The sequence below is a fragment of the Lissotriton vulgaris genome, chromosome 1_1, assembly GCF_964263255.1.
Source record: "Lissotriton vulgaris chromosome 1_1, aLisVul1.2, whole genome shotgun sequence".
Classification (NCBI taxonomy): Eukaryota; Metazoa; Chordata; class Amphibia; order Caudata; family Salamandridae; genus Lissotriton; species Lissotriton vulgaris.
The window spans coordinates 784,952,016-784,977,897 of NC_141685.1; positions in this window are offsets into that span (position 1 = coordinate 784,952,016).

A 25,882-nucleotide genomic window follows, 5' to 3' on the forward strand; every position below is an offset into this window, starting at 1 on the left:
ATAGGTACAGTTGTCGATCTTGGGAAGGTGTTTTTGACCTATTAGGAGGAACAGAAGTACTTGGCCGAATGCTCTCTCCTTAAGTATCTCTATAGTGCTTCTCGGACGGAGCCCCATTCATGAATGATAAATAAATGACCTATGGTTTGTACTTCGCTCCACTGTTGATTCCTCCTTACTTGTTAAGAACCCGTGGGCTAAGGGTGACCCTGCACCAGTGGGTTATTAAAAATCCACTTCCACAGTGTGATATCACAACGCGTGACATCACAGGAAGTGGCATCACAAGAAGTGACCTCAGATCTTAAGCCCTCACATATATGTTTAGCACGTCTATCATGAGTACATTTGAGCACATTTCGAGTACACTTGCAAACCCTCCTGATTTAGGCAGAAGATTCACACTTTTGTAAGCTTCACATAAACCAATGTTGCCTTTTGTCAGCGTAAAGCTTCCTTTACCCATAGTGCTTTAAAAGAAAAAAAAATGTGATATTTACCCTATTACAACGCCTCCTCAGGGGTAGTAAGCACTATGTAAATGTTATTTATTTTGTGCAAATACTGGGAAAGATCAACACATCTTACGTTCTTACAGGCATGCATATCTCCTAAACAGAGCCTGAACAAAGTGAGCAGCTGCCTCTCTTAAGTATGTGTGAAGTGCTAACAAGGTGTGATACTTTGTTTCCCCTTCCTGCATTTGCTTCTAGGTGTGAGGCTCCTGACTGCTGCCAGACAGAAAACTCAAACAAAAAACACCTGATGACCCCTCAGATTCCACCTTTGTTATGGGCCTAGCAGGAGCCCCGTCCCACCTGCATGTTGTTGCCGATCGAAAGCACATAATGTGCAGGTGTTGCTGAAAGTGTCCCAGTGTTTGGAAATTACACCGGGATGAATTCGGCATCTTTTTCAGAGGGGTCCAACCACTTGGCAAGGTGGTCAGCGTCCACCATGTGAAAAAAGTGGGTGGACACCATCCACCCTCGTGACCCCCGACTCGTGCCCTGATGGCGCAGCACATAGGACAACGAGGCAGCAGATCAGTTTAGCAGGTGTTATGTAGATACACAAGAGTGGCAGATAGACCCCAGACAATTGAAATAGATATTTCAAAGACAGGGAAAACCAGACTGATACATGTTTGCAACTGATCTAAACTTCCAATGCGAGAAGTTTGTGAGCAGATGGTTTTGCCAAGAAACACAAGGCAATGCAATTTTAATAAACTGGACAGGGATCTTCATTTGTGCATTCTCTCTGATACCATTAACTGCCATGGTAATATGCAAGATGAGGAGAGAGAGATGTACTTGTGTGGCCGTGTCAACATTGGTATGCGGATCTCTGGGACTTGTGTGTAGAAAAGCCAGTGAAGTTTGAGCTGGATGTTCAACTACTTCCGAAGAACAAGGGACAAATATTTGAAAACAGCCCACGGTAACCTCACCTGACAGCATGGCTCATCAGGACTTATTGAGCATTTCAGAGGAATGTAGAGAAGTTCTAAGAAAGGTAAGAGCTCTATTGAAGATCAAATCATACAATTTGGAATGGAGGTGTTTTGTACTCTGGGCACATAGAAAACGATTGGATCCAATGACTATGGAGCCACATGAGTTTTTTCTACATCTACTACATCTAGCATAGTCAGGTTTGTCCTGTATGGCAGCAAAGGTGCACAGAGCTGCAATGTCAGGATTTCTAAGATCACCGAACCGGGTCACATATATTCACAAAAAGTGATAAAGGAATTTATAAAAGGATTATTCAGAAAGTTTCCTCCAACTCAAAGAAAAAAACACCAGAATGGGAGCTAAATACTGTCTTGTTAGCTTTGATGAAGGCTCCGTTTGAACCAATCCATAAAGCAATACTGAAACATTTTACGGAAAAAGGTTTTTTATTGGCAATCACATCAGCAAGGAGGATTTGTGAACTGTTGTCTTTATGTTGTAAAGAGCCATATCTGATTGTTTCAAAGGATAAGATGATGATGATGACAAATCCAAAATGTATTCCAGAGGTGCCAACCACATATCATTTAAGGCAAATACTTATATTAACAAAATATTTAGCAAATCCAGGAACGGCACCTGAAAGGATATTGCATTCTTTAGATAGTAAGAGATGCCTGAAGGTTTATTTACATGCAATAAAGGAGATTACCTCTGTGTAGCTTTTGGTTAAAGAAATATATGAATTGCAGTGTCCAAGCAGACCATTGCAAGATGGATTGAGGTATGTATTACTACAGCTCATGGTGTAATGAAAACTGGGCCATTAGCAACAAAAGTGAAGACAGATTTTGCAAAGGCAATGACAGCAGCTTTTTTACTGGAATATCTATGGATGACATTTGTAAGGCAGCAACATGGAGGATGACACATGCTTTTGCAAACCATTATTTTATTGAAATTCATGCATGCAAAGAGACTGCGATAGGTCAACTGCAGTGGCAACCGGCACTTATCTTGGGTGGCGTGAGGGGGTGTAAAAAAAGAAAGAGACACTTAACTTCTCACCGCGTCTCTCCCACGTCATCGCTCCACCGCGCTGGCTGAACAGGAAGCGCCAGGCTCCCCTGAGCCAATCACAGAGCTGCACTGCAGCGTTGCAATTGGCTCCCCATAGCCAATCACAGCGCTGCAATGCAGCATTGTGATTGGTCTGAGGTTAACAGTGTGGCGCTCAGACGGGTGCTGGGCATGTTCTCTGGCCCAAGATATTTTGATATGTGTGGGTATTTGTAAAGCGCGAACTTTCGCTCCGGAAGGAGCATCTTGGCGCTAAGCAAGCGTGTAAGTGATAGTGATACATGGTGAGAATCTAGATCTAGATTGCTGCCAGTACAGAGGTGTCTGATTGTTGATACACCCATGTCTTCAGAAGTTTCCTGAAGAGGCTCTCCTTTTCAATTAGTCTGAGGTTAACAGGCAATTTGTTCCACGCCCTTGCTGCTAGGACGGTGAAGGTTTTCCCACCCCTAGTTTTGTAATTGAACCTCGGGATCGTGATGAGATTGGTCCCAGAGGATCTCAGGCAACGTGTAGGGTTGTAAAGCGTGAAACGATTAGCAAGGTAATGAGGACCTGTATTTTTCGTGGATTTGAACACAGTGAGAAGGAGTTTAAAAAGGATTCTTTTATGAAGTGGCAGCCAATGAAGGGAGTTTAGTGCTGCTGAGGCTGATGACCTTCCAGGGAGTTTCAGTACCAATCTGGCAGCCGCGTGTTGTATGCTTTGTAGCTTCCTAAGAGTGGACTTCTTCACTCCAGCCATTAAACCATTGCAGTAATCGAGTCGGGAGAGTATTAAAGCTACCGCGACCGATTTTCTAGCTGCGATGGGGAGGAAGTCGAAGAATTTCTTTAAGGATTTAATAAGTCCGAAGCAGCGCCCAGCAGTGATCCTGACGTGGTCATCGAAAGAGAGAGATGAATCAAATTGCACTCCCAGGTTCCGCGCGGAAGACACTGCACTGGGTGGGGCCTCTGATCCTTTGGGCCACCATTCTTTCGGGCAGAAAGATAGATCTTTACCCAGCGGTATGATTTCGGTCTTCGCACTGTTGCACCTCAGGTGGTTTTTGTTAAGCCAATGGAAAACATCAGTGAGGCAGTTCCGAAATCGCAAATCTGCGTCCAAACACTTTTTGTCGATGGTGACGACAAGTTGGGTGTCGTCGGCGTATGATGTGACGAGGATCCCATGAGATTCTATCACAGCGAGAAGGGGAGCCATATAGATGTTAAAGAAAAGTGGGCTTAATATGGACCCCTGGGGCACTCCTGATGTAATGGGTTTTTCGCTGGATAGGTAGGGACCCAATGACACAGTCTGGGACCTGTTAGACAGGAAAGATTTTACCCATGCCAACACTGTGTCTGTCACGCCAATCTCTCGCATTCTATTGATCAGAATGACATGAGAGATAGTGTCGAACGCTGCTGTTAGGTCAAGCAGGATGAGGACGGCTTGCCTTCCCTCATCCTGCAGGAACTTGATGGAATCAGATAGTTCTATCAAGGCTGTTTCGGTCGAATGGCCGGAGCGGAACCCCGACTGTTGAGGATGCAGGATGTTGTGAGTCTCTACAAATGTTTTTAACTCTCCATGCACTAACTGTTCCGTGATCTTACCTAGAACAGGTAGTAGTGAAATGGGACGCATGTTGGTAAGATCAGTTGGAGATTTATTCTGCTTCTTCATCAAGGGCTTCACAATAGCCTTCTTCCAGTCGCTGGGCACTATCCCTGACTCAAGAGATTCATTGATGATGGTATTGATGCTGGGATTTACTACCTCGATTAGATGGTGTAGGATACTGGGGGGACAGGAGTCGGTTGGGGCTCCTGATTTGCAGGCCAGGATTGCCTTGTGTGTTTGCTGGAGGGAGACAGGTTTAAAGCTGCAAAAAGGGGGATAGTTATCAGTTACCTCATGAGGAGTGATCGAGGGAGGAGGAAAGTCTCTCTGAATATTAACAATTTTATCCAGAAAGAAGTCTGCGATTTGATTACACAGAATTTCAGACAGTGGAATTTCGGGCATGAGGGCTTTGGGATGGGTAAAAGACTTGACTATTGAGAAGACAGTTTTTTGTGTTTGGTGAGCTTCATTTATAGCCTTAGTAAAATATTCCTTTTTAGCCGCTTTTATGCTGGAGAGGTATGATTTCCTCTGCTGAACATAGAGTGTTCTTGATACCTCATCATAAGTTTTTCTCCACTTCCTTTCTAGTATTCGGCAGAGGAGATGGCAATTGGTTAGAGTCTGGGTGAACCAGGGTGTGTTTAGCTTTCTTTTGTGGCCTTTCGCATGATGGCCATTAGGGTCGGAATTGTCCGAAACAATTTGGTCCATCCAGGCATGGAAGTTGCGAGAGTCGACTATTACATCTCCAACTAGTTTGGGGGCCTGGGCTAGGGGTTGGGAGTCCAGCTTAATACGTTCAGTCACTTTTCTCCAGTTGACTGTGAAGGAGGGGTGTGGGCGCTTAGTGCTGGATAAGGCGTGGGCTTGTATCTCGATGGAAAATGGAATGAAACAATGATCAGTCCAAATTTGGGGGATCGGAGGGGACGTGGTCAAGGTTGTAAGATTAGAACAAATGCCATCGAGAATATGTCCCGCACGATGAGTAGGAGCAGTGACAAGTTGGGATAGCCCAAAGATGCTTAACGAGTGTTGGAAGGAGATGGTATGGGGGTCGACACATGATTCTAAATGTATATTGATATCCCCTAATAAAGTGAAGTTGGGATAGTGTAGCATAAGAGCCCCGAGAACATCATCTAAGGAGTCCAGAAAGGGAGTGGCATTGCCAGGAGGGCGGTATATCAGACCCCCCGAGAAGGAGGTGGAGGCATTAATTTTCATCGAGAAGCCTATGCCCTCGATTCCTTTAAGGTGGCCAAGGTCAAATGTATGGCAAGGGAAGGTTTTCTTAATAGCAAGTGCTACCCCGCCTCCTCGCCCAATAGGTCTATCCCGCCTAAAGATAGTGAAATCTGAAGGGAGGGCAGTTGCCAGATCAGGATTAGATGAATCATTGAGCCACGTTTCAGTAATAAAAAGAGCATCCAAATCATGACATAATATTAAATCATGAATATCTTGGCAGTGGCAGGATAGGGACTTGGCATTAATGAGACCTCCCTTAAAATTATTGGGATTATACTTTGATGGGGAAAACGTTTCATGTGCTTCTAATGCCGTCACAGGGGACGACCATTTGCAATGTAGGCATGAAAAGGGACCCCAGAGGAGGTCGATAGTGGTGTGCGTCCTCTTGAGCCCGCCCCGCCTCCCAGCTGAGCCGCCCTCCCACTGACTCTATACTGCGCTCCCGTACCTGGAAGCGCTGTGATCCCCTCATCGCTGCTGTGCTGAGTGGTCGCTCCCCAGTCTCACTGCCGAGACCTGGTATCGTTGTGCTACGTTTTGACTTAATACCGCCTGGAGATTATTTGCATTTTACTGCCTTGGTTGCTGCTCCGCTTAGCTTGCTCTGAAATTGACATAGTGACTTTTACATTCAAAGCGCGATAACCCCCGGCGCTCTGCTCTGCTCTCCCCTCCGCTGCCATTTTGTTTATGTTGTTGTTGTGCTCGGTGTGCGTCCTCTTGAGCCCGCCCCGCCTCCCAGCTGAGCCGCCCTCGCCCCTCCCCCTTCCCACTATCCATATATGACAGATGCACTTGCGCGCAGCGTTCACGCGCAGCGATCGCGCCCCAGTTGCGACGAAGGTGCGCCAAAGGTAAGCCCGTCTACGCCCGTCCGCGCCAAGCCCGCGCCCAGCGCCAGACCCCCTGGCCCTCGTACCACCCACCCCTCCCGCATTGCTTACAATGCCATCTCCCTCTTAGCCCTTAACCCCGGCCGCTCCCCCAACTGCGTCCAAGCCGCTCCTGGACACACCCATGGACCCTTCTCATGCAACTCCTGCAAGTTCGACGGCACCAAAACCAACTCCTCATCCACCAACACCATACAGAGACCTGACACCAACCAGCTAAAATGCATCCTGCTCAACACCCGCTCGATCCACAGACAAGCCATCGACCTCTGGAATCTACTAGACACCATCTCACCGGACGTCGCCTTCCTAACAGAAACATGGATGAACGCCTCCTCAGCCCCAGACATCACCATTGCCATCCCGGAAGGATACAAGATCATCCGTAAGGACCGCGTCAAGCAAACAGGAGGAGGCATCGCTATCGTCCATAAGAACTCCATCCGCATCTCAACCAGCTCAGACGTCAACCTTGCCAGCGCCGAGCACCTTCACTTCCAGATCCACACCGACCCCAAGACCACACTCAGAGGCACCCTCCTCTACCGGCCCCCGGGACCCCGTGCACAATTCAGTGACGACATCACTGACTTTATCACCCCACACGCCCTCCCCTCCGAGGACTACATTCTATTGGGAGACCTCAATTTTCACCTGGAAAAGAGCAATGACAACAGCGCCACCACCCTTCTGGACAACCTCGCCAACCTCGGACTCAAACAACTTGTCACTACCCCCAACCACATTGCAGGTCACACACTCGACCCTATCTTCACCTCCAGCAAACATCTCATTCAGCCACACCACAGCTCTTCATTGGACGGACCACAGCTGCGTTCACTTTATCTACAATAAGACCACAATCCACAACCATCCGCAACCCACCCTGCGTAGAAATTGGAACAAACTCACCATCGACCAGATCTCCTCATCGCTCCTTCAAAACCCCCCTGTCCACTCCTCAAACCCCGACCAAGCAGCCATTAACCTCACCCAATGGCTATCCAACAGCGCCGACATCCTAGCACCGTTGAAAAAACGTCAAATCAAACTAGGCAGCAAAAACGCCTCCTGGTTCAACGATGATCTTAAGAAATCGAAGAAACTCTGTCGCTCCCTCGAGAAGGCCTGGAAAAAAGGCCCAAACACCAGCACCAGGGACGCCTTCAAAAACGCCACCCGCATACACCACCAACTAATTCGGTCCGCCAAGAAAGCCGCATTCAAAGACCGACTAGATAACAACGCCCACAACAGCAAGGAATTATTCAACATCGTTAAAGAATTTACCAACCCATCAGCCAACTCCAACGACATCACCCCCTCCCAAGCCCTCTGCGACTCCCTAGCTTCCTTCTTCCACAACAAAATCGCAGACATCCACAACAGCTTCGACAACCGACCCGGAGACCAACCCACTCAACCTTCTGCAGGACCTTCACCCCCCTTGAACATCCTTAACGACTGGGACCCAATCTCCACTGAGGACACCATCCGCCTGATGAACTCCATCCACTCAGGATCCCCAACTGACCCATGCCCTCACCACATCTTCAACAAAGCAGACGCCATCATAGCACCACACCTCCGAGACGTCATCAACTGCTCCCTCAACTCCGCCACCTTCCCAGAAAGCTGGAAACACGCAGAACTCAGCGCCCTTCTGAAAAAACCCACAGCTGACCCCACCGAACTCAAAAACTACCGCCCCATCTCGCTTCTTCCTTTCCCGGCCAAAGTCACCGAGAAAGCTGTCAACAACCAGCTCGCCACCTTCCTCGAAACCAACAAATCCCTCGACTCCTCACAGTCCGGACTCCGAGCCAAACACAGCACTGAGACCGCACTTATCGCAGCAACAGACGACATTCGTACTCTACTGGATAACGGAGACACAGTCGCCCTCATCCTCCTCGACCTCTCCGCTGCCTTTGATACAGTCTGTCATAGCACCCTTCTACAGCGCCTTAGAAACGTCGGAATCCAAGGAAAAGCACTGGAATGGATCACCTCGTTCCTCACCGGAAGAACACAGAGAGTCCGGCTCCCACCATTCAAGTCAGAGGCCTCTGAAGTCATCTGCGGAGTACCGCAAGGATCGTCACTCAGCCCCACCCTCTTCAACGTGTACATGAGCCCCCTCGCGGCCATCGCTCGCCAACACAATCTCAACATCATCTCCTACGCTGACGACACTCAACTGATCCTCTCACTCACCAAAGACCCTAACACCGCCAAAAACAACTTACACGAAGGAATGAAAGAAGTAGCCGAGTGGATGAAGCACAGCCGTCTGAAACTGAACTCAGACAAAACAGAAGTCCTCATCTTGGGCACCTCCCACTCCGCCTGGGATGACTCTTGGTGGCCAGAGGCCCTTGGAAAAGCACCCATCCCGACGGACCACACACGGAACCTGGGCGTCATCCTGGACTCCTCACTCTCGATGACCAGACAAGTCAACGCCGTCTCATCATCTTGCTTCAACATTCTTCTCATGCTCAAAAAAACATTTCGCTGGATCCCCACCGAAACTAGAAAAACGGTCACTCACGCACTGGTCACGAGCCGCCTGGACTACGAAAACACCCTATACGCCGGTACCACCGCAAAACTCCAGAAAAAACTCCAACGCATCCAGAACGCTTCAGCCAGGCTCATACTAGACATCCCGCGTAAAGAACACATCTCTGGTCACCTGAAAAACCTCCACTGGCTCCCCGTAAATAAGAGGATTACTTTCCGCCTCCTAACCCACGCACACAAAGCACTTTACGAACTTGGACCCGAATGCCTCAACACACGACTGTCCTTCTACACCCCCTCCCGTCAGCTACGATCCTCCAACCAAGCCCTTGCCACTGTACCTCGCATCAACAAAGCCACCATGGGAGGTAGATCCTTCTCCTACCTGGCAGCTAAAACTTGGAACTCTCTTCCCACTCACCTTCGCCTTACTCAGAACCACCTAGCATTCAGAAAGCAACTTAAAACTTGGATATTTGACAAGTAACTCCCCCCCCCATTCCTCAAGCGCCTTGAGACCCTATGGGTATGTAGCGCGCTATGTAAATCTTGACTTGACTTGACTTTGACTTGACAGTGATCACCCGCTTCGGAGCGTAAAGTGAGTAAATCATTGCTGTCATACTTGACGATAGGAGGTTTTTGGGCAGCGTGCCCTGCGCCCGGCGTGGTCCTGGCGCGGACGGGCGCAGATGGGCTTGGCTTAGGCACGGCTTCGGCGCGCATCCGGCGCGCCCGCTGCGCCGTCTGGCCGGCCTACACATGATATAGGGAGAAAAGAGGGCGGGAGTACGGCGCGACTAGAGCGCTCTCCCCGCCTTACTAAAGATGGCGCCCACCGCCGCCGAGTGTCGGCTGAAAAGCGGCTGGGCAGAGTGAGGGAGATCAAGAGATGGTCAAGGTGTCAGTGTGCCTGCAAAATCATTCCCGTTATTTCTCTGAAAGGCCCCCCAAGATAAAGCGGAACAGTATTAAAAGCGCTCTAAGTGCAAAATGTCAAATGATAAAACAGGTAGCAAAGTGAACACCAAGATTAAAATCACATGCAGCTCGCAGCCCCAGTTCCAGACCAGGGAGAGCTTCTGAAGGCACCGAGCGCGATAAGCGGATCTGTTTAAATAATCCAATAGGGCGGGAGGACGGTGCGACTAGAGCGCTCTCCCCGCCTCACTAAAGATGGCGCCCACCGCCGCCGAGTGTCGGCTGAAAAGCGGCTGGCCAGAGTGAGGGAGATCAAGAGATGGTCAGGGTGTCAGTGTGCCTGCAAAATCATTCCCATTATTTCTCTGAAAGGCCCCCCAAGATAAAGCGGAACAGTATTAAAAGCGCTCTAAGTGCAAAAATGACAAATGATAAAACAGGTAGCAAAGTTAACACCAAGATTAAAATCACATGCAGCTCGCAGCCCCAGTTCCCCTCACCAGGGAGAGCTTCTGAAGGCACCGAGCGCGGTAAGCGGATCTGTTTTAATAGTCCAATAGGGCGGGAGGACGGTGCGACTAGAGCGCTCTCCCCGCCTCACTAAAGATGGCGCCCACCGCCGCCGAGTGTCGGCTGAAAAGCGGCTGGGCAGAGTGAGGGAGATCAAGAGATGGTCAGGGTGTCAGTGTGCCTGCAAAATCATTCCCGCTATTTCTCTGAAAGGCCCCCCAAGATAAAGCGGAACAGTATTAAAAGCGCTCTAAGTGCAAAATGACAAATGATAAAACAGGTAGCAAAGTTAACACCAAGATTAAAATCACATGCAGCTCGCAGCCCCAGTTCCCCTCACCAGGGAGAGCTTCTGAAGGCCCAGATGGCTGGCCAAAGCGTCATGCGCACTTCCGTGTGCTCACCACTCCTCCGCTGTCCTGGTCTATGATGCTGCCACAGCAAGAACCAATAAAATGATAACATCAAGTTAATATATTTTTATTTTTCCTTTCTTTCACTACTTCAAAGCAGTGGGCGATGCTCCTCCGTCTTAGCGGAGGAGCAACCGCTGGACTAGCGGGTCCCAAGAACTGCTTGCATGAGGTAAGCCTCATTCCTGCCTTCCACATATTGAAAATGGTGCTGCTTTGTTAGTCTAGATTCAAGCATGTAAATCTATGACAACACCAATGCAGGAGAAGGAAATAGGTTGCTCACGTTGTCCAGCATTCGAATATTTCATAGATTCACATGCGTCCAACCCAAATCTCCTCGTAATGAGGCTTTCAAATTTGAGACAAGAGCTTACGGTTTAGAAATTCTGATAGTTGGAAGCAGAGTGTGGTAAGTTATGATTGGCTGGAGTGATAGGTAGGAAAAGATTTCTTTGATGATCAATGATAATGTGTACTGCTGCTTGTAAAGTTCTTGGGCGTTCCAGTCTGACGATGGGGAAGGATTCAAGCATGTGAATCTATGACAAATATCAATATTGGAGAACCAGAGTTACAGGTAAGTGACTTATCTCCTTATAGTTCCTCCTTGGATGATTTTTCCTGTATATCCATCTCCAGTCAGATCCTTGAATCTGACGTTATCTCTCTTTGTTGGCTTGAAGGTTGAAAGGGGAAATGTATAGAAAAAAGGTCTGCTTCCTCATCTAGCAGAAGGCATTCAGAGTTGTAGAAGATCTTCTACTTTAAGATCCCATTCTAGGCATTAGAACTAATTTCACAAATGGTATTCCTCCTATTCTCAGTCACCTCCATCATGTTCCCTTGATTCTCTCTGCAATTTTTATATGATGGTTTCCACCTTAATCTATCACTTTCTGTATTGAAGACTCAATGGTTAACCACCAAAGCTTTTCTTGAATTTCATGATTCTTTTAAACTTGCTGAGGTGTTGGTGTTTAAGTTATTTAGGAGTTTACCCCCTCCAGATCACCTTCTCTTATCTCACCTCATTAGGATCTTCTGATTGTACTCAAATCTCTCCAATTACATCCTTTTGAGCCATTCAAATCTGTAGATCTCATGTGTCCCTGAAGGTTGCTTTTCTGGTAGCTATCTCTTCTGAAGGTAAAGGAACTCTCTGCTTTGCTGTGCAGTCCACTTTTCTCTGGATTTTATGAAGATGATGTAATTCTTTTCAGTTCAAACGTCTTTATTCGAATATTTCATCATAAAAGACAACCATAACAGGATATACCGTAAAAAGTTAATGTAATATAAAAATACCACAATGTTATCTCGAACATTATAAAATACATCATAAAACCACAATTTTAAAACAGTATTAAATCTGAAAGACGTGAGATGAAAGATAATACTAAAACCATTGATTCAAACAATTAACACATGGGTGTCTACTCTGATGTAATTCTAAGGCCTGGCCCTTTCTTCATTCCTAAAATAAATTCTTCTTTTCATCTTTGTTAGGAGATAGTGCATCCATCTTTCTTTCATTCTACTACTGCAGAGGGAGAATTATTGAGAATGGTATATTTAAAAAAGAACTTTGTCCATTTATCTTAACAGGTCCAGTAAATTCAGAAGGTCAGATCACTGTTTATATATTTAGTCCTACTCTGGAGAAGTAGGAAGGCATCCAAAATTACTTTGACTAGGTTGATCAAGTCAACCATTCCTGTGGCTTATCAGCAATCATGAAAGTACAATAAAAACATCAATCAATATCATTACAAAAAGTAAATTCTATACAGGTTCAGTCTCAAACTTAAGCATAATACAGAGCTAATACAAATCTCGATAAATACCAACAAACAGTAAAATTGTCTAAAAATTGCAGGTGTAGGAGAGCTGGTCTTAATTGGTTAAAATTCAAAGGTGCAAGTAATGGACGGATATACTTGTGTTGTAAATTGGCCCTTTTGGGGCAAATTTAAACAATATGTAAAGTGTCCAGTGCAGAGTATGCAGCACGTGCAAATTGGAGGAGCGTGTGGCTTATGCCAACCTGCTACTAATAGAAGAAACATATTCAAACGAAAATATGTTAAAATTCTTCTGTGGGTAACCGGCATATCCGATGTTAAATAAAATTCCATTTTATCTATAGATTTCACCATGGCATAATGTGTACAGCAAAGTTTACACTGTGAATCTAGGTTTCTCGCTTCTTGGGTAAGCTCCTGAAATGCTTTCTTAACTCCCACAATATCTGATTTGGAAATTAGCTCTGGTGAATTAAAAAGATGTGATATGCCCAAACTTGCAGGGTAGTTTTTATGTAACTCAGCGAGGATATGCGCAAGCTATAGTCTATATTCATACAATCTCTCAATATTAATCTATTAAAAGCAAATTATTTTGTGGTCCATATTGAACACCATAAAAGTATGGGGTGTAGTCTAATATAGTCAGCTATAAAACCTGCCCCTAACTCCTCAAAAACAATTTCTGCAGGATTCGTAGCAATTTTCTTAGATATTTATTTTCTGCAGTTTGTATAGAAGTAGGAGATTTGTAACCCCAAAGGTTACAGTTGAAACGCACTTAGCACTATGGAGATATAACATAAACTTTATATGATTGTAGCCTAAAAGCCTGGAAAAAACATCAGTGCTAAAAAGATTAAAAGATTGAGTATGCTATTTCAGTAATGGCTTAGTTTATTCAAGTTACACACACTGTTAGTAGATCAAAGATTGCATATTTGGATGTGATGGTAGAACTGGATGGAGAAAGTATCAACACTTCCTTGTATCGTAAACCTACTGACAAGAACAGCATATTACATTTTCAAAGTTTTCATCCTCAGAACTTGTTAAAAAACCTTCCATACTCTCAATTCCTGAGAATCAAGAGAATAGTGACTAAACAAGATGAATACCTGGATTTTATCAACGAATACAAGGAAAACTACAAGAAGAGAGGTTACCCAATAGAGATATTAGATACAGCGCAAAATAAAGCAATTGAGAAAAACCGCAGTGATCTATTATTGAAAACTCAAAAAGAAGTTCAGAGACGCTATGTTTCTGTCTCAAAATTTTCAGTGAATTCACAAAAAATTAAGAATATCATCCATCAAAGATGGGAGCTTCTACAGCAAGAAAGTGACTTTCATACAAGTTTCAAGGATAAACCCCTCTTTGCTTACACCCGTTCAAAAAACTTGAAAGAACTGTTGAAACATTCAGAGATCCCAAAAAAGAAGGAGTACAAAGGAATGAGGAGATGTGCAAACTGTGTGCATTGTAATAATGTAATCGTAGGGAATGTAATCACCCACCCCCATTCGGGGAGAACAATTCAACTAAAGTATGAAGGAGACTGTAACAACAATCAAGTTATATACACAATCAAATGTCCCTGCGGACTTCTATATGTTGGAAAAACTGAGCGAAAACTCAAAATTCGCATTTCAGAACATAAAAGCAGAATACGAAATAAATCCATGACATCACCTTTAGCCACACATTGGCTTGAGAAAAATCACTCCATAGCCCAACTAAGGTTTACTATTCTAGATATAGTGCTACTAACAGAGGGAATTGACAAGAATAAAAAATTATTACAGAGAGAATCTTTTTGGATAAAAATGCTTGGTACCCTGACCCCAGGGGGATTGAATGACCGTATTGAATTAAGCAGCTACTTGTAAATGTGACCATAAATGTGTCTGTAACCATAATATTTGAATTTGCTGTTTAGAAAGTTAATAATTGTTTGTTTCTCATTACAAGGTTGCAATTTTTATAATGTGTATGATTACTGTTTGTTCATTACTTCTTTTTTGATCACTCTTTGTTTATTTTCATTTTTATTTTATTTTGATTCTTTCATTTATACACTTAGGTGGGAGAGTTGCTTAGCGTTTTTGACTCTAGCGAACGCTTAGAGTACCAGACTAGTATGGACCTAATGCTAAACTTTGTCTCTTGTTCTTATAACGTGCCTATTAAAATTTTGAGGCGAGTTGAAACACGTGGTGTTATTTACACTAGTTGCCAGTCGAGATGTTTGGTGAATATTGTAGACAGGCGCCGAACGTTTTTCATTTCATTTTAGCGAAACGCGGAGCTGACTGGATAATTACATCGGCATAGTGTAGTATATAAATTCAGTGTTTTGGTTTTTTCGATTGTGCCTTTTAATCCATTGACGTTTGTTTTTAAAAAAATGGAGCATACACGGATAGGTGTTGTCCGTAATAACGAGTGACGTAGATGTCAACGCTAGCTACATCGGCCTTGATTGGTAGGCACGTGTGTAGATTTCTCCAATAGGAGGAGCCGATACACTAGTTAAACCAGGAAATGCTGTCGTTTAGAGAAACGCGGGTTACTTCATTCGGTTGAGGAACACCTTGTGGATTTGTTTCCGAGTTACGTCCTTCAGGATACGGTAAGAGCGGGCATTGGAATGATGCGAGTATTTTGTTAACCTAGGTCGGTTACGCATATGGGCAACATTTTAATTAGAGTGTTCCTTTTTATGAATAGGCTCCTGTAATTGAAGCGCGTTCGAGCGGGAGTTTGTCAACATGCAACATACACCTGAAATAATAAAAGGTATGCACTCGATTTGTATAAAGACACTGCCAGATCTCATTGTTGTTAGCGCCTTTTTTTGGATATATTTTTGTTGTTAGATTGATTTTCCATGCCTCACTTTTTGTAGGAGTTTATTTCCTAGAGGAGCTTAGAAGAGAGAGAAGAATTACTCATCGTGTGTATATGTGAGTGGAACTTATATGGTTCTAAGTGGTTTTTGGTTGTTTCACGGTCTATGCACCTAGGGTGTTATTTATTTATTTATTTTTTGGTGGAGGTGTTTTATGTAATTCTTTGAAGCATGTGACCCTGTAATTTATATAACCAGACTTATGCGCCTGTATATGTTATTTTGCAGCATTGCCCCTGACGAAGGGACCCTACTTTAGTCCCGAAATGCATTGGGCGAACTACAACACACAAAAGAGAATTTAATGTTTTTCTTGTTTGTATAAAATGCTTTATATTGCGTTGCAAATGGAAGAATCATATGTATATAAATCAACATAGAATGTTTTGTTGGAAAAAGTTTGATTTGATGTCAAGATAAGTATGAATAAATAATATGTACAAAGTATAAAACAAAAGTTTGATCGTTAGATTTCAGTTGAGTTGTGCGCAACTAAGCCTGTGTTAACAGTTGTTAACCAGCCATATGTTCATGTTAGTTTATCATCCAGCAGTATACCTAAATAGCTGAACTTTTCCACCTTACCTATACTATTGTACTTTACTACATAGTTTTTAGTCTTGGTACCTCTGGGTCCTATGGTCATGAAAAACGATTTAGAATAGTTAATTTTTAGACCCAGTTTTTTCCTAAAATCACAAAAATGATATAATAAAAGTTGCAGGCTATTTTCTGTACGGGAGATACGAACGGAAATTCAAGTACAGCTACGCTCGAACCATTCTATCTCCTTTCCAAGGGACGTCTTTACATGTTCCCTTAAAAACTGGTCTAATTAATTTATATAGAAGATAAAAAAGAAAGGAGCTAAAGTACAACCCTGCCATACTTCTTTCCCTAGCGAAAGAGCTTAGTGCATTCCCCTTAAGGACCATATCTTACCGCTGCTTCAAGCCCCGTGTGCGAATTATGCAAAAACGCCACTAGGGCCTTATCCACCCCCATGTCCCTCAGCACAGCCCACAACTTAGATATCACCACAGTAGCTGTGCTGAGGTCCAGAAAGGCTAAATGTATACTTTCTTTTTTAGCCACAATATATTTATTAACTAAAAGATATAAATTCAAATTCTGTTCTATCGTGCCTCGTCCTGACCTGAATCCATATTGGATTTCTGACAGGATATTGCTATTATCGGTCCAGTCTGTTAAACGCATCAACAATACCCTACCCATCTCTTTTACTTCTGCATCTATCAAAGAAATCGGACAATAGCACGCTGGATCAGCACGATTTCCTTTTTGAAAATGGGTACTATGACTGATTGCTTCCAGGAAAAGGGAATCTGACCACGAGCTGCTACATTCAGGTGTTGGGTGATCAATGGGGCCCACAAATCTATACATGTTTTAACCCTTTCGCTGCTGATGACGAGCTCAGCTCGTCATCACCCACGGGTGTCGTGTGCTGATGACGAGCTGAGCTCGTCATGAATAAATGGCATCAGTGATTTTCCAGCACAGGGCAAAAATCCCCGCAGCAGCCATGTGGTTAAAAAGGTCACCAGGATCCCTATCTAGGCCCGATGCCTTCCCCACTGACAATTCCATTATGCTTTCCGACACCACTGCCCTTTCAAAATTGATAATGTTTCCTTTAAGTGGACAGACAATATTAATATGATCACTGCCTCCAGCATATGTGCGACCAAAATGCTCTTCCCATTTTTGTGCAGGTATTGTAATGCTTAAGTCTGGTACTGTGCCCTCATTAAAAAGTCGCTGGTTAACTACTCTCCAGAAGTCGGTACTATTTCTTGTATCTCAGGCTTTCTTTAGCTTATCCCAGGCTTCCCTCTTCAGGGACGCTTAGTCTGTTCCTGCGAGCTAATGCATACGGCCTTCTGGCCACTTTAACAGCACATATCTGCCTAGGTTTTGTCTTGAGGGCTAACTTTAGATCTTTATGGGCCTTTGAACAATTATTATCAAACCATTTGGGTCCTGGGCTCATAGTCTTGATGTTATGTCTAGTCAAGGCTTGCTGGATATTATCACAAATCCTAAAAAAGAGTCTAAAATGGACTGATCATGCGTGTCAATATTCAAATATACTTCAAATTCACGACTGCCCTTCTGAACCAAATTCCTTAAAAAGTTCTCAGGTATGACTTTCCCTCAGCCAAAACACCTCCCTTGAGTGTTAAGTGTTAGCGTGTCTTCATAAATGATTTGCAGTTATTGGGTTATGATCACTAAAAATACTCCATAGTGTTTTTAAATCTACCAAAAACCGAAACAGGGGTGCAGAAAACAAAATATAATCAATAGTACTGGTATTATTTCTTCCCTTAAAAGTCAGGAAGGCCGGGGTGAGTCAAACTCTTCTTTAGATAAAAGATTAATAAGGTTTAATTCTGAGACCAAAAAGTTAAAATTGTCACCCTGGTGACCTGAATGCTTAAAATGAACCCGCTCTGTCCCCTCTAGGTGTTCCTGAACCTTTTCCTTAACACAGGTCTCACAGAGATGTAAATTAAAATCTCCAGTTAGCAGGACTATTGGTCTAAAGGACCACTCTGACAATGTTTTTTCACAAAAACTTCTAAGCTGGCTTGGAAGAAGGTGAATTATAAATATTAAATATTAAATATCAACACCTTAATATGATGAGCACACAATAATAATACTCCCAGGATAGTTCTAGAATCAAAAGTTATTAGTTCTGTGTGGCAATCTAAACTTAGGCTTATAAATGTTGGCAGGCCCCCTTTTGCTTTGCTCAGCCAAAATGGGAGGCCTCTGCTTTAACCTGAAAAGCAATAAACCCATCCATAAATAGGTTCCCCTCTAGATCCCAGTTTTCTTAAAAGCACACTATCCCAAATGTTTTCATTGATCCACCCCTCATTTATCTGCTAAAAGTGTGCTTAATCCTTCAATGTAGCAGCTTAATATGGATACATTACTTTTTGTAGTATTTAAAGGAGCTTCCTCCCCAGTCCCCCCATCTTAGTTTTAACAAACAGATTCCTATCATCACTGTGATCCAGATGACGTAGGCCATTCTCTTCTATGGGCAGTCAATCTACATCCGCTAGGACATCAAAATGGTTGTATATTGGTATACCAGGACAACAGGAAACGTTCACTGAGCCCTCAGCAAGTGCTACCCCGCCTCCTCGCCCAATAGGTCTATCCCGCCTAAAGATAGTGAAATCTGAAGGGAGGGCAGTTGCCAGATCAGGATTAGATGAATCATTGAGCCACGTTTCAGTAATAAAAAGAGCATCCAAATCATGACATAATATTAAATCATGAATATCTTGGCAGTGGCAGGATAGGGACTTGGCATTAATGAGACCTCCCTTAAAATTATTGGGATTATACTTTGATGGGGAAAACGTTTCATGTGCTTCTAATGCCGTCACAGGGGACGACCATTTGCAATGTAGGCATGAAAAGGGACCCCAGAGGAGGTCGATAGTGGTGTGCGTCCTCTTGAGCCCGCCCCGCCTCCCAGCTGAGCCGCCCTCCCACTGACTCTATACTGCGCTCCCGTACCTGGAAGCGCTGTGATCCCCTCATCGCTGCTGTGCTGAGTGGTCGCTCCCCAGTCTCACTGCCGAGACCTGGTATCGTTGTGCTACGTTTTGACTTAATACCGCCTGGAGATTATTTGCATTTTACTGCCTTGGTTGCTGCTCCGCTTAGCTTGCTCTGAAATTGACATAGTGACTTTTACATTCAAAGCGCGATAACCCCCGGCGCTCTGCTCTGCTCTCCCCTCCGCTGCCATTTTGTTTATGTTGTTGTTGTGCTCGGTGTGCGTCCTCTTGAGCCCGCCCCGCCTCCCAGCTGAGCCGCCCTCGCCCCTCCCCCTTCCCACTATCCATATATGACAGATGCACTTGCGCGCAGCGTTCACGCGCAGCGATCGCGCCCCAGTTGCGACGAAGGTGCGCCAAAGGTAAGCCCGTCTACGCCCGTCCGCGCCAAGCCCAGCGCCAGACCCCCTGGCCCTCGTACCACCCACCCCTCCCGCATTGCTTACAATGCCATCTCCCTCTTAGCCCTTAACCCCGGCCGCTCCCCCAACTGCGTCCAAGCCGCTCCTGGACACACCCATGGACCCTTCTCATGCAACTCCTGCAAGTTCGACGGCACCAAAACCAACTCCTCATCCACCAACACCATACAGAGACCTGACACCAACCAGCTAAAATGCATCCTGCTCAACACCCGCTCGATCCACAGACACGCCATCGACCTCTGGAATCTACTAGACACCATCTCACCGGACGTCGCCTTCCTAACAGAAACATGGATGAACGCCTCCTCAGCCCCAGACATCACCATTGCCATCCCGGAAGGATACAAGATCATCCGTAAGGACCGCGTCAAGCAAACAGGAGGAGGCATCGCTATCGTCCATAAGAACTCCATCCGCATCTCAACCAGCTCAGACGTCAACCTTGCCAGCGCCGAGCACCTTCACTTCCAGATCCACACCGACCCCAAGACCACACTCAGAGGCACCCTCCTCTACCGGCCCCCGGGACCCCGTGCACAATTCAGTGACGACATCACTGACTTTATCACCCCACACGCCCTCCCCTCCGAGGACTACATTCTATTGGGAGACCTCAATTTTCACCTGGAAAAGAGCAATGACAACAGCGCCACCACCCTTCTGGACAACCTCGCCAACCTCGGACTCAAACAACTTGTCACTACCCCCAACCACATTGCAGGTCACACACTCGACCCTATCTTCACCTCCAGCAAACATCTCATTCAGCCACACCACAGCTCTTCATTGGACGGACCACAGCTGCGTTCACTTTATCTACAATAAGACCACAATCCACAACCATCCGCAACCCACCCTGCGTAGAAATTGGAACAAACTCACCATCGACCAGATCTCCTCATCGCTCCTTCAAAACCCCCCTGTCCACTCCTCAAACCCCGACCAAGCAGCCATTAACCTCACCCAATGGCTATCCAACAGCGCCGACATCCTAGCACCGTTGAAAAAACGTCAAATCAAACTAGGCAGCAAAAACGCCTCCTGGTTCAACGATGATCTTAAGAAATCGAAGAAACTCTGTCGCTCCCTCGAGAAGGCCTGGAAAAAAGGCCCAAACACCAGCACCAGGGACGCCTTCAAAAACGCCACCCACATACACCACCAACTAATTCGGTCCGCCAAGAAAGCCGCATTCAAAGACCGACTAGATAACAACGCCCACAACAGCAAGGAATTATTCAACATCGTCAAAGAATTTACCAACCCATCAGCCAACTCCAACGACATCACCCCCTCCCAAGCCCTCTGCGACTCCCTAGCTTCCTTCTTCCACAACAAAATCGCAGACATCCACAACAGCTTCGACAACCGACCCGGAGACCAACCCACTCAACCTTCTGCAGGACCTTCACCCCCCTTGAACATCCTTAACGACTGGGACCCAATCTCCACTGAGGACACCATCCGCCTGATGAACTCCATCCACTCAGGATCCCCAACTGACCCATGCCCTCACCACATCTTCAACAAAGCAGACGCCATCATAGCACCACACCTCCGAGACGTCATCAACTGCTCCCTCAACTCCGCCACCTTCCCAGAAAGCTGGAAACACGCAGAACTCAGCGCCCTTCTGAAAAAACCCACAGCTGACCCCACCGAACTCAAAAACTACCGCCCCATCTCGCTTCTTCCTTTCCCGGCCAAAGTCACCGAGAAAGCTGTCAACAACCAGCTCGCCACCTTCCTCGAAACCAACAAATCCCTCGACTCCTCACAGTCCGGATTCCGAGCCAAACACAGCACTGAGACCGCACTTATCGCAGCAACAGACGACATTCGTACTCTACTGGATAACGGAGACACAGTCTCCCTCATCATCCTCGATCTCTCCGCTGCCTTTGATACAGTCTGTCATAGCACCCTTCTACAGTGCCTTAGAAACGTCGGAATCCAAGGAAAAGCACTGGAATGGATCACCTCGTTCCTCACCGGAAGAACACAGAGAGTCCGGCTCCCACCATTCAAGTCAGAGGCCTCTGAAGTCATCTGCGGAGTACCGCAAGGATCGTCACTCAGCCCCACCCTCTTCAACGTGTACATGAGCCCCCTCGCGGCCATCGCTCGCCAACACAATCTCAACATCATCTCCTACGCTGACGACACTCAACTGATCCTCTCACTCACCAAAGACCCTAACACCGCCAAAAACAACTTACACGAAGGAATGAAAGAAGTAGCCGAGTGGATGAAGCACAGCCGTCTGAAACTGAACTCAGACAAAACAGAAGTCCTCATCTTGGGCACCTCCCACTACGCCTGGGATGACTCTTGGTGGCCAGAGGCCCTTGGAAAAGCACCCATCCCGACGGACCACACACGGAACCTGGGCGTCATCCTGGACTCCTCACTCTCGATGACCAGACAAGTCAACGCCGTCTCATCATCTTGCTTCAACATTCTTCTCATGCTCAAAAAAACATTTCGCTGGATCCCCACCGAAACTAGAAAAACGGTCACTCACGCACTGGTCACGAGCCGCCTGGACTACGAAAACACCCTATACGCCGGTACCACCGCAAAACTCCAGAAAAAACTCCAACGCATCCAGAACGCTTCAGCCAGGCTCATACTAGACATCCCGCGTAAAGAACACATCTCTGGTCACCTGAAAAACCTCCACTGGCTCCCCGTAAATAAGAGGATTACTTTCCGCCTCCTAACCCACGCACACAAAGCACTTTACGAACTTGGACCCGAATGCCTCAACACACGACTGTCCTTCTACACCCCCTCCCGTCAGCTACGATCCTCCAACCAAGCCCTTGCCACTGTACCTCGCATCAACAAAGCCACCATGGGAGGTAGATCCTTCTCCTACCTGGCAGCTAAAACTTGGAACTCTCTTCCCACTCACCTTCGCCTTACTCAGAACCACCTAGCATTCAGAAAGCAACTTAAAACTTGGATATTTGACAAGTAACTCCCCCCCCATTCCTCAAGCGCCTTGAGACCCTATGGGTATGTAGCGCGCTATATAAATCTTGACTTGACTTGACTTTGACTTGACAGTGATCACCCGCTTCGGAGCGTAAAGTGAGTAAATCATTGCTGTCATACTTGACGATAGGAGGTTTTTGGGCAGCGTGCCCTGCGCCCGGCGTGGTCCTGGCGCGGACGGGCGCAGATGGGCTTGGCTTAGGCGCGGCTTCGGCGCGCATCCGGCGCGCCCGCTGCGCCGTCTGGCCGGCCTACACATGATATAGGGAGAAAAGAGGGCGGGAGTACGGCGCGACTAGAGCGCTCTCCCCGCCTTACTAAAGATGGCGCCCACCGCCGCCGAGTGTCGGCTGAAAAGCGCTGGGCAGAGTGAGGGAGATCAAGAGATGGTCAAGGTGTCAGTGTGCCTGCAAAATCATTCCCGTTATTTCTCTGAAAGGCCCCCCAAGATAAAGCGGAACAGTATTAAAAGCGCTCTAAGTGCAAAATGACAAATGATAAAACAGGTAGCAAAGTTAACACCAAGATTAAAATCACATGCAGCTCGCAGCCCCAGTTCCAGACCAGGGAGAGCTTCTGAAGGCACCGAGCGCGATAAGCGGATCTGTTTAAATAATCCAATAGGGCGGGAGGACGGTGCGACTAGAGCGCTCTCCCCGCCTCACTAAAGATGGCGCCCACCGCCGCCGAGTGTCGGCTGAAAAGCGGCTGGCCAGAGTGAGGGAGATCAAGAGATGGTCAGGGTGTCAGTGTGCCTGCAAAATCATTCCCGTTATTTCTCTGAAAGGCCCCCCAAGATAAAGCGGAACAGTATTAAAAGCGCTCTAAGTGCAAAATGACAAATGATAAAACAGGTAGCAAAGTTAACACCAAGATTAAAATCACATGCAGCTCGCAGCCCCAGTTCCCCTCACCAGGGAGAGCTTCTGAAGGCACCGAGCGCGGTAAGCGGATCTGTTTAAATAGTCCAATAGGGCGGGAGGACGGCGCGACTAGAGCGCTCTCCCCGCCTCACTAAAGATGGCGCCCACCGCCGCCGAGTGTCGGCTGAAAAGCGGCTGGGCAGAGTGAGGGAGATCAAGAGATGGTCAGGGTGTCAGTGTGCCTGCAAAATCATTCCCGTTATTTCTCTGAAAGGCCCCCCAAGATAAAGCGGAACAGTATTAAAAGCGCTCTAAGTGCAAAATGACAAATGATAAAACAGGTAGCAAAGTTAACACCAAGATTAAAATCACATGCAGCTCGCAGCCCGAGTTCCCCTCACCAGGGAGAGCTTCTGAAGGCCCAGATGGCTGGCCAAAGCGTCATGCGCACTTCCGTGTGCTCACCACTCCTCCGCTGTCCTGGTCTATGATGCTGCCACAGCAAGAACCAATAAAATGATAACATCAAGTTAATATATTTTTTATTTTTCCTTTCTTTCACTACTTCAAAGCAGTGGGCGATGCTCCTCCGTCTTAGCGGAGGAGCAACCGCTGGACTAGCGGGTCCCAAGAACTGCTTGCATGAGGTAAGCCTCATTCCTGCCTTCCACATATTGAAAATGGTGCTGCTTTGTTAGTCTAGATTCAAGCATGTAAATCTATGACAACACCAATGCAGGAGAAGGAAATAGGTTGCTCACGTTGTCCAGCATTCGAATATTTCATAGATTCACATGCGTCCAACCCAAATCTCCTCGTAATGAGGCTTTCAAATTTGAGACAAGAGCTTACGGTTTAGAAATTCTGATAGTTGGAAGCAGAGTGTGGTAAGTTATGATTGGCTGGAGTGATAGGTAGGAAAAGATTTCTTTGATGATCAATGATAATGTGTACTGCTGCTTGTAAAGTTCTTGGGCGTTCCAGTCTGACGATGGGGAAGGATTCAAGCATGTGAATCTATGACAAATATCAATATTGGAGAACCAGAGTTACAGGTAAGTGACTTATCTCCTTATAGTTCCTCCTTGGGTGATTTTTCCTGTATATCCATCTCCAGTCAGATCCTTGAATCTGACGTTATCTCTCTTTGTTGGCTTGAAGGTTGAAAGGGGAAATGTATAGAAAAAAGGTCTGCTTCCTCATCTAGCAGAAGGCATTCAGAGTTGTAGAAGATCTTCTACTTTAAGATCCCATTCTAGGCATTAGAACTAATTTCACAAATGGTATTCCTCCTATTCTCAGTCACCTCCATCATGTTCCCTTGATTCTCTCTGCAATTTTTATATGATGGTTTCCACCTTAATCTATCACTTTCTGTATTGAAGACTCAATGGTTAACCACCAAAGCTTTTCTTGAATTTCATGATTCTTTTAAACTTGCTGAGGTGTTGGTGTTTAAGTTATTTAGGAGTTTACCCCCTCCAGATCACCTTCTCTTATCTCACCTCATTAGGATCTTCTGATTGTACTCAAATCTCTCCAATTACATCCTTTTGAGCCATTCAAATCTGTAGATCTCATGTGTCCCTGAAGGTTGCTTTTCTGGTAGCTATCTCTTCTGAAGGTAAAGGAACTCTCTGCTTTGCTGTGCAGTCCACTTTTCTCTGGATTTTATGAAGATGATGTAATTCTTTTCAGTTCAAACGTCTTTATTCGAATATTTCATCATAAAAGACAACCATAACAGGATATACCGTAAAAAGTTAATGTAATATAAAAATACCACAATGTTATCTCGAACATTATAAAATACATCATAAAACCACAATTTTAAAACAGTATTAAATCTGAAAGACGTGAGATGAAAGATAATACTAAAACCATTGATTCAAACAATTAACACATGGGTGTCTACTCTGATGTAATTCTAAGGCCTGCCCTTTCTTCATTCCTAAAATAAATTCTTCTTTTCATCTTTGTTAGGAGATAGTGCATCCATCTTTCTTTCATTCTACTACTGCAGAGGGAGAATTATTGAGAATGGTATATTTAAAAAGAACTTTGTCCATTTATCTTAACAGGTCCAGTAAATTCAGAAGGTCAGATCACTGTTTATATATTTAGTCCTACTCTGGAGAAGTAGGAAGGCATCCAAAATTACTTTGACTAGGTTGATCAAGTCAACCATTCCTGTGGCTTATCAGCAATCATGAAAGTACAATAAAAACATCAATCAATATCATTACAAAAAGTAAATTCTATACAGGTTCAGTCTCAAACTTAAGCATAATACAGAGCTAATACAAATCTCGATAAATACCAACAAACAGTAAAATTGTCTAAAAATTGCAGGTGTAGGAGAGCTGGTCTTAATTGGTTAAAATTCAAAGGTGCAAGTAATGGACGGATATACTTGTGTTGTAAATTGGCCCTTTTGGGGCAAATTTAAACAATATGTAAAGTGTCCAGTGCAGAGTATGCAGCACGTGCAAATTGGAGGAGCGTGTGGCTTATGCCAACCTGCTACTAATAGAAGAAACATATTCAAACGAAAATATGTTAAAAAATCTTCTGTGGGTAACCGGCATATCC